Source organism: Mandrillus leucophaeus, unplaced genomic scaffold (assembly GCF_000951045.1).
Source record: "Mandrillus leucophaeus isolate KB7577 unplaced genomic scaffold, Mleu.le_1.0 Scaffold346, whole genome shotgun sequence".
NCBI lineage: Eukaryota > Metazoa > Chordata > Mammalia > Primates > Cercopithecidae > Mandrillus > Mandrillus leucophaeus.
The window spans coordinates 2,087,448-2,098,008 of NW_012103654.1; positions in this window are offsets into that span (position 1 = coordinate 2,087,448).

Here is a 10,561-nt window from a genome sequence, read left to right on the forward strand (position 1 = left end):
TCACATAAAAAGGGGCAGAAATATGCTTGTCTAGTGTAGTCTAATGGGCAAGATCAGTTTTTTAGGAAGTACGGTTCTTAGAAAAGAGAAAAATGGGTAAATTCCAGCAAAATCAAATGTGTGGGCTTCACAGGGTCCTTGCGCCAGCTGGCCCGCCCCTCCGAGAAACCTCTCTCCGCAGTGCTCCTCAAGCTTGGCCCTAACAAATGAACATGCAGTTCCTCAGGGAAGCCTTCCCTCCCCAGTTCCTGTCTCTCTCACCCCCTCAGGCCATAAACAAATAGGCCAGTGATTTCCAAATTAGTAAATTCTACAAAAAGACAATTCTTCAATTACATGTTAATAGTAACAGTATTAATATTGTCCTCTATCTTTATTCAAGTTTCAACTAATCAATTGGCTAAAGATTTTTCTTCTCCTTCTACTCATCTTCTAACCAACGGTCACTCTCTCAAGGTGAATTAGCCAAAATTTTTGGTTCAAAACCAACAGCTGCGTGCGGTCAGTCCTCTGGATAGGTCTAAGCATGTATGGATGCCTCAGAAATAGCCTCTGCCTTCCACCAGACTAAGGGAAAAGGAGATGGTATTATCTCAAACTTCAGTCTACAAAGAAAGTCAGCAACTTTCTTTGAGCTCGGAAACCCCAGCTATGAGCCTTCTTCTAATGACATCAGTAACACAAAGTAGATGAAGGAAGCTCTAGCTGAGTGGCTGAAATGTGCTTGTCCAAGTGTACTTTTCCTTGGGTGTTTGGGAAGGCTCCTCTTCACCCCCCACTAACTAATCATTACTATGGGGAGATGAAGAGGGAGAACCCAGATGGAATTCCACCTTTGCCATTGACAATCTGGGTGTCCTTAGGTTAGTTACTGGGCCTCCCTAATCCTCAGTCTCCTCCCTGTAAAATCAGCGCAGTATAATACAGTATAATACAGTGTATAGATGGGTGTTGGAGGCTCAATATGAGGACTGCAGGTCATGTTTGTAACTTCATCATCGCACACAAAGTAACCATGTGCCGCATCTTGCTCAAAAAGTTGCCAGCTGTTCTATCAGGTCAGAAAAGTCCAGTCATGTGCTTCAGCCTGTCGCTCCTGTCCCTGTTCAGACTTCTCTCCTGGCATAGCCCTCACCCCAAGTCCTGTCTTCCATCCCTGGACACGATTACAGTTTCCGCTAAATAATGTGTCCTGTCCAGCGAGGTTATTTTCTAATGTGGTGGTGTCACGAGTCTCATTTTATAAGGCCTTTTTTCTTTACCTCATGCTAATCAGGTCCAGATATAATGTTGTTGCTTTTTCTAAGAAAATGTACTGCTTCCTTTCTATGTAAACAGCACATGTGCTTAGAATTATTTGGTGATCAATACTAATTAGGTATTCCGCTCAGTAGATGTTTAATGTTTAAATTCTAGGCTTTCATCTAGTCACTTTGAGTTGATTGACCTAAAGTCTATATTGATTAAATGTCTTCTTTTTGTTTGACCTCCTCAGTAAGGGAGGAAAATCATTCAGTTGTATTCCTTCAAATTTCAGATCCAAAAATCAGTCTGTAGGTATAAAAAGAAAAAATAAGGCATACAATAATGTTAGTGTGAAATGTTGCTTATGAATTCAATTAAAAGGAACTTTTGCTGAAATAAAAACTGAAATCCCCTGAAAAATTTTTAGTCTCTCTCTCCCCCTCCTGATCTCTTCATTCCTATTTTCTAATAAATCTTATTCAGACTGGAGACCCTACTGGGAAATTTCACTTTTAGTTTTGAGAAATGTCAGTTACCAGTGATGGGAATATCAGAATATTTAAGCAAAGAAAAAAAGAATCTCTTCTCTCTCACATGTGTTAAAAATAGTCACAGGGTATTTTTCCCTCTAAATTCTGAAAAAGGGGAAAAAAGCACTTTTTGGACTAACGTTCATGAGGGAGTATTTTCCTAAGGGGAAAACCTTTTTAGAAAATTGGAAGAAACAAAAAGATTTAAAACTGCAATCAGTTCTAGCAGAAGGAGGGGTGGGCCAGAAGGCATCTGCCTGTCCCCTTCTTCCCTGGCTCCCTCCCTCTGGACAGGCTCACAGGGCCATCAGGGAGAATGGTTCTGGCTGCAGGCAAACACCCCCTTTCCCCTTCAGATTGTCAGCAGCAGGAAGAGAGCAGAGTAAGTCCCTGCTCTCTAAAACTTCCTGGGGGCCTGGCCTCTTGAACCTGCTTACCTTGGAGGAGTCTTACCCCACCCCCAGTCAAGTCAACTGAAATTCAAGCTTGCTCCTGAGCCACGCCTGAAAAAAACCTCTTCCTTTTAGTGCTCCGCTTAAAAACACTGGCAGTACCAATACTGATTCTCATCTCGTCTCCCTATCTCGCCCTCATCCTGAGCCCAGCCTACGATTAGCCCCTGGTCTTGGTGACTCTGCTCAGGGAAAAGCCAATCTTTTGGCCACCTCCGTCCCAAATGTTCCCATTTTGTTTCTTTCATGCTCCCTTTCCTCAATCACCCACTGTTGTGTTGTTCCCTTCTCCCAGTCCAGGAAAGGGCCACAGGACTGACTGAGACAGAAGAAAAGATGCAAAGGCAAAAGATTTTAAAGGTGGATATATTCTCATTATTCACTTACAGAGGCCAAATTCAGCAGATGACTCTGAACCCCCACTTGACTGATGTGCAGACAAACATCAAATGATGCTTAGTCTATTCCTCCTAATTTGTAGTTGCCTAAGAATTTAAGGTTGTGGTCAGATTTTGATAGAAAATAAAGAAACAAGTCAATGTTATCCAACAGGATATAACCAAATTCTAAAAAGATGGTTTATGAGTGAATTCAGAATATGTCTTTTAAATATTGTTACAGTTCTAAATAATCATGTGAAGCTACATTAAGAATTTGTGCAAAGAATCAGTAATAGTATTAATGTAGGTGGAAGGCAGTATCCCATGTCTTTAAAGACTTTTTTACTTGCTGCTGTTTTTTTTTTTTCAGACAAAATCTCACTCTGTCGCCCAGGCTGGAATGCAGTGGCGTCATCTTGGCTCACTGCAACCTCCGCCTCCTGGGTTCCAGCGACTCTTGTGCCTCAGCCTCCCGAGTAGCTGGGACTACAGGCGCCCACCACCTTGCCTGGTTAATTTTTGTATTTTTAGTAGAGACGGGAGTTTCATCATGTTGGCCAGGCTGGTCTACTTGCTTAGTTTCTTAAAACAAGTGTACTCTTATCTCTGCCATTTTGCTATATCAAAGTCGGTATAATGATTATCTTTCAAAGCCTTTTTATAATATTGCTATTGCACAGTTTTCGACTCCTTGAATGAAAAAGGCTTGGATAATAACTACTGAGGAACACTTAAAAATACTGATTCTTGAATTTACATGTCTGTCTACTGCCAGAAAAATTGGACAAAAGTGAGAAATTCAATTAATTTGTAAGTTTTTTTTTTTTTTTTTTCTTCCCACACTTAGAATCCATATTATTCTAGATGAGATTTGAGGGAGGTTCTGCTCTTGTGGAATGTGTAGTCAGGAAACAAACTAACTGCTCAGAGATGGTAGCTTTGGGGTCTTTGACCCAACCCTGTTGACTACTATTGGGCAAATCTGGGCAGGTTTTATGCCCTTTCAAAACTTCAGTTTCCTCATCTAGCAAATGGCATAATAATAGTACCTGTCTTCTAAGTTTAAGATAATTCAGTAAAATGCAAATGTCTATAAATTGCTTAGAATAGTGCCTGGAATTCAGGGAACCGTCACAAAATGCTACATGTCAACTAGTTGGGAATCTAATTCTAGAAGTCATGCATGTTATGTCAAAATTAGTGAACATTTAGAGTTTTATAGATAAACTTACAGTTTACAGAATTTGCTTACATTTTTCATCTTTTCTTTTTGGTCAGCGACAGAGTTGAAACCAGATGGGATATCACACAATTACAAACCCACGAGTTTTCCTGTTACTTTAAGGTAGATGCCTAATTTGGGAGTATGTGGGTAGAAGAAACCAAAAAATGTTCCTTTGGATAATACCTGAAAACAGGGGTTACCGATTTGGATTTTCAGAACAAACAGCAAAACAAAAGCTCGGACTCTATCCACAGAAAGTGTTTTTTAGGGCTTCCAAGGATTCTTTGACCTTTGCTTTAGGAAACATGGACAATCTTACATTTGATTGGTGAATTTTCTGCTGGTGTTTTGTTTTTTTTTAAACCATGTTCCCTGCCTGAAAGCTAAACCTATTTATGGTGAGCGCTGTTTTTTCAATTAGGTTTATTTTCATTTTCCCATAAGCCATGTTAGCTGAGAACTTCCAAAAGTTTATTTTTCTTCTCTTTGCTTTTTATAATGGTTTTTAAAATAAAATATACAGCACTTATCTATAGATTTTCTCTGGAAATACTCATGTCTGAAATAAGCTTTTTTTCCACACCTTTAACACCACGTCATAAGAGCTATTCAAAAATGCCTTTCTGAATGTAATTGTCCATTTCTGTGGCAAACTCTTCGAGAGCAAGGATCGCGTCCGGTTCGCCAGCTTTGTGAAATATCTTGTGCAAGCTGGCGCTTAGCAAACAGTACTTAAGAATGATGATCTGTTTGTGACTCGGCTTCTCCCAAACATTTTCAGCTGGTTATCAGAAAACATTGTTTAAAATTCCAAGCTTAGCATTAGTAATATGTTTTCTCCACGAGGTCCCTGATTTGGGGTGAGGGGTGGACTGAAAACGAAAACCCACATCACCTTTCTAATAGTTGTGTAACGGAAAATATGGTGAAAACACTCCAGGCGAAAGCGAGACTTAGCTCGGAATTCCCTCCGCGGCCGGCGCCTCCCCTCCGGGGGCCTGGCTCGCAGCCCGTCGGGACGAGGGTCTGCACGTCCCCGGGGGACTGAGGGCTGCTCTGGGTGAGGATGGGAAGGCGGGTGCCGCTTAGGAGGGGTCCTCTCGCCAAGGGAGAGAGCCCTAGGCCCGCTCCCGGGGCGCTGCTCTTCCCAGGCTGGGGTGGGCGGCAGCGGCAGCAGGACCTCGCTCCCTCCCGGCCGCCCGCAGCCCCGCGCCTCCTCCCAGCGCCCGGTGTCCCACGGGCCTGCGCGGTCCCCGCCCGCTCCGGCTCCCGCGCCTCCCTCCCCCAGGCAGCTGGGGCAGGAATTCAGCTGGAGAATCTGGCCCGGGCACCCAGCCCTGGAGGGCTGGACGGGTTCGCCCGGGGCCGCGCCCTCATCCCGGCTCCTACCCGGCTCTCCGTCCCGCGCTCCTCCCAGCTCTGGCTCCCCCACTCCTTCCCCTCTCCCGCCGGCGCTCCCCGCCTCTGTTCCTCCCGCTCCCCCTCCCGCGCTCCTTCTCCCTGCCCCCATCCACGCCGCCGCCCCCGGTCTTTCTTCCTGCCCCAGCTCCTCCCCTGCGCCCCTTCTCCCTGCTCCCCTTCTCCCTGCTCGCCTCCTCCTCGCCCCTCCTCCCCTGTTCCCCTCCTCCCCTCCTCCCCCGCTCCTCTTCCCGGTTTGCGGAGCTCCCACGCTGTTGCTATGGAGGCGCCCGCGGCTGTTCGCGGCCAGGCGGGAGCTGCCCTGGGGCCCTGGGGACGGAGCAGAGACTCTGCCCAAGGCTCGGGCGCCTCGCCCCATTGGGGCCCAGGAACAAAGCGCGCCCTCCCCCACCGCGGGAGTGCGCTGTGAGACCCTCAGGCGTCCCGGGCCCCCAGGCTTAAGACCACCGCGAATCTGCTCGTCCCCAACCTCTGTGGGCAGGACCCCTGGGGCCGGGGTGACAGCTGCGCTCTACCGCGCTACCTTCCTGGCCCCCCGAAGATCACTCCCGCTCGCCCCATCCCGGAGGTGTCGCTGGGGCCGGAGGACGGCCAGATGGCCCCATTTAACAGGACTATCCCTTTTGTTGGGGGCCGAAGCAGCGTCCAGGCCAATTTACATAGGAAAATGGGGTTTGTGTCCCCAATTCAGTGCAGTGCCCCGACAGCTGGTGGCTCTGTCATCATGTCAGGACCCCACAGCATGATGTTTAAAGTGGCTTTATCTGTGCAGATGTGTGAGTGTGAATAGCAATTGACTGGGAACCAGTAGCTACTAGGTCTGGCTTGGAGATACTAAGCATTCACAGAGGAAATTTTATCAGCCTGGTCACCGAATAAGAGCCTGGACGGGAAAAGGCCTGCTGAAGACTTCTGATGCTCTCCTACAGACCTTTTAGCTTATCATTTTATTCAGAAGTCTAAAAAGCCAAATTGTTTGGGTCTGAGGAGGGCTTTGAAATCCTTAACTATTTACAGCTTGGTCATTGCTTGTAAAAATTGTGAGGCTGAACATAAAAACGGTTTAAGGAGGACTGCTAAGACTTAAAAAAAAAAAAAAGATGAAAGATCTAATCTAATTCATTTTATTGAACTACTTTGACTCAGCTGGTTTGTATCCAGAACGATAGCCTGTACTAGGCTGAAAGTTATCATGTGTTTAGTTTGGATTCAGTAGCTTAAACATGTGTACTTAAATTGCAGCATGTTGGAACAGGGAGAAACTTTCTTATTTTATTAGTGAAGAATTTGAGGCTCAGAGAAGTTAAGTGATTTTCCCAAGATCACACAGCTCTGTGAAATATGATCTAAATTGTTCAAATCCGTAAAAGACAAAGGAAGAGGACATTTGAAAAGACAGTAGTTTTAGAAGCCCTTGAAAATACCTCCATCAAGAAGCTCTGGATCTGCAAGAGGTGGGGGCTTTTGAATTAAAAAAAAAGCAGCAACCACTCTTGCACCTTTCCCCCAGTACGCTGGAGCCACCAACAGGTAACTCCCTAGAAGACAAGGGATCCAGAGGAATTTTTTTCCTGCACCTTTATACATTCATCATCTTTGGCTGAGACTGTATTGGAACCAATTCTAGCCACTAAAATTTTCTAGAACTGTGCACTGGGACTAGTGACTTTGTTTCCACAGAAGCTATGATTTTGTAACAAAGATGGAAAGTATAATATATGTTTAGGATTTGTAGGCAATGGGAAATTAAAGCTGGGCTGGGACTTTCTTAGTCCCCATTTTTAGGTAGGAGGACATAAGGACTCTTATGGAACCCGCATTCACCTTACCAGAGGGTAGGGAAGTTAATTTCGAAAGGCTTTTTTTGTTTGTTTTTTGGACAGGGTCTCACTCTGTCCAGGCTGGAGTGCAATGGTTCAGTCATAACTCATTACAGCCTTGAATTCCTGGGCTCAAGTGATCCTTATGCCTCAGCCTCCCAAGTACCTAGGACTACAGGTGCTCACCACCACACTGGCTTACTTGGGAAGGGATTGGAGCTCCCCAGAACAACAGCACTACCTACATTTATAATAATTTAAAAGAATCTTTGAAAGATGCTCTCTCTCTCTCTCTTTTTTTTTTTTTTTTTTTTTTGAGACAGAGTCTCTCTCTGTTCCCCAGGTTGGAGTGCAGCGGCACAATCTCGGCTCACTGCCAGCTCCGCCTCCCGGGTTCACGTCATTCTCCTGCCTCAGCCTCCTGAGTAGCTGGTACTACAGGCGCCTGCCACCGCACCCGGCTAATTTTTTGTATTTTTAGTAGAGATGGGGTTTCACCGTGTTAGCCAGGATGGTCTCGATCTCCTGACCTCGTGATCCACCCCCTCAGCCTCCCAAAGTGCTGGGATTACAGGCATGAGCCCAGCCGAAAGATGGTCTCTTTACATCAAGAAGTGTATTGGAAGAACTCTGTTGTCCAAATTTCCCAATAGACTTCTATTGGCTAAACCCCCTGCCTTTAACCTTAAGTGAGTTTGTAATAATTTAGGAAAGAATGCCTCTGGGGAAGGTTTTAATTGAGCTGTAGTGAACCACAGGATGCTACATTAAGAAGAGAATATTTGAGTTTCCACACTGCACTTCAAACATGAGAAGGAACAGGGATGTGTAGCTGGATTGGAACTGGAGAAGGGTGTTCATTTCTGCTCTGCTTCTCACACCAGAACGCATTAGCATTTTTTTTTTTTTTTTTTGCCTCATATTTGTTTGGGTCCATGTACTACCTGAATGAGAGTACCAAATACATAATGGAGACACTAGGTAATGAACATAAGAACCTCTCAATCATTGGAAAGAGAGGTATCTTTACAGTCACTAAAAAAGTGTTATATTTAAAAAAAAAACTGTATACAAGGAAGGTATTCGAAATTGACCCCAGCATCACCACTACCACGCAGTACCCTCTATCCCCTTCACTGTTTTGTTTTTTTCTTATGAAGCACTTGTACTGGTTAACTACCAAGGTGTAACAAACAGCCCCCAAACTCAATCTCACACAATGACCATTTATAATTTTAGCTCGTGCATCCGGGGTCTACTGGAGGTCAGCAGATCTAGGCTGGGCACATTGGGTGGCTCTGCTTATGCTGACTGGGCTCATATGTGCATCTGAGAGTCTCCTGGGGCACTGAGTGGGACTGAGGAAGCTTCGCTGAAGCAGCTCTGCTCCGTATCTCTTATCTCGTTGAACCCGCAGACCAGCCTGGGCATGTTCTCACACAATGGCAAAACAGCAAGAAAGGCCTTGGAGTCATGAAAGCCTCTTGTTTCTCTAGAATAAATAGCCAGGAGCAGGCATGCTGTCATTTCTACCTCATTCTGTTGGTCAAAGCAGGTCACATGGCCAACCTCAAAGTCAAGGGAAAGGAGAAAAAGCCCCACTCACTGCAGAAAACATGACAAAGGGAATGGAGAGAGGGAGAATGAAGAGTTAGGGCCATTAATGCAATCAACCACAGCACTTGCCACCATCTAATTTACATATTTTGCTTGTGTGTGTTCTCTTGCTGCTGGAATGTAAACTCCCTATTGGTATGGACTTTAGAGGATATATTGCTATATCCCCGACACCCAGAACAGTAGCACATTATAGATGTTTAATAAATACATGGAATGAATCAATTAGGAGGATTACATTAATTATTTTGGCTTATGCAGGAAACCAACACTCCTTAAGATGGCATGTAAGTTTGTGTTAGTTTATCCTAAATTGATTGTATAAATCTTTTAAATTTTATTTTATTTTATTTTTTTAAACAGAGTCTCACTCTGTTGCCCAGGTTGGAGTGCAGTGGCACAGTCTTGGCTCACTGCAACCTCTGCCTGCCAGGTTCAAGCAATTCTCATGTCTCAGCCTCGCAAGTAGCTGGGTCTATAGGCATGCACCACCATGCCTGGCTAGTTTTTATATTAAACGTTTTTAGTAGAGATGGGGTTTTACCACGTTGGCCAGGCTGGTCTCAAACTCCTGACCGCAAGTGATCTGCCTCCCTTGGCCTCCCAAAGTGCTGGGATTACAGGCATGAGCCACCATGCCTGGCTGATGGTATAAGTTTTCTGATTTAAAGATTATTACCCATATTTGTAGAAAGTGCTGGCTATTTAGAATAAACATTTCTTAAACTTAAAACAAGTCTATATTTCAAAATGGTTTAACATTTCCCTAGAACATATAAACAGGTACCGTATAAAAGTAGATTGGTTTCATGGGCAGAAAATTAGAAGTAGGGAGAGGGGGAATTTTACGCATATTTTGGCAGAAAATATATTGCTTCTTCCTATATGGAAATAATACCAATATAATTTCAAGCTTTCAGAATTTGAATCTGAAATATTCTCAAGACTTTTGGATTTGAGCTATTCCAAACAGGTGTGGGATACAGGATATTACTCACCCAAATAACTTTTTTTAGGGTTTTTGGATCCACAGAATTCACTTATTTCTGTCCTTTTTCTGTCCCACTTTACCTAATCCAGAAGACAGCTCAAAGGAGTTTTCTTTAGGTCATGCTTTCAAAGGGGATTCCTATGCAATGTATGTTTTTTAAAAATTTCCTTGGAATTTGAATTTGTGCTGCCATTTTTTGACTGTGACAGATGATGAGGTAGGAGATAAAGTAGGCGTTAATGCTCCGTTACGTAAAGGGGAGTTTTGTGTATGTCCATACTTAGCAACAGGCTAATTTGGGACTCCTACGAGACACCCAAGTCTTGAACGCTGGAGTATCTGAAGTTTCAACATGCCAAGTGACTAACTCCTCAGATGGGCATCTTTTACACCCGAAAGCAGGATTCCAGGTGGATGTATTATTTTGGATAAAAGGGGAACCTGGAAAGTTAGGGGCCTGGACACATCCTGAATTCTAGTTCTTTCTCTCTCTCCAGACTACTGAATAGAATCCCCACAAACCATGAGTATTGCAAGTTATACATTTAAAAGGTTATAAACATTTCTCAGAAAGGTTTCATTTACCAATTTACATGAACGTACTTGCCCTATTGTTATTAAGACCCCCAAAAGGGTTTAGTTAGTTTCTTTTAACTTTAGCCCTTTGGACTGGGAGTTTGGAGAGGGTCTTTGGTTCATTCATTCAGCAATCATTCATTGAGGACCTACCGCATGCACCGAGTGCAATTAGACAGAGTCCTTGGCCCTAAGACACTCACAAGTGCCTTAAGATTTACAAGTCAAGGGGCAATTTCAGCACAGGGAGATAAGAACTGGATTGGAAAAAGGGTGCTGTGAAGGTTCAGAGGGAGAGGTGCCTAG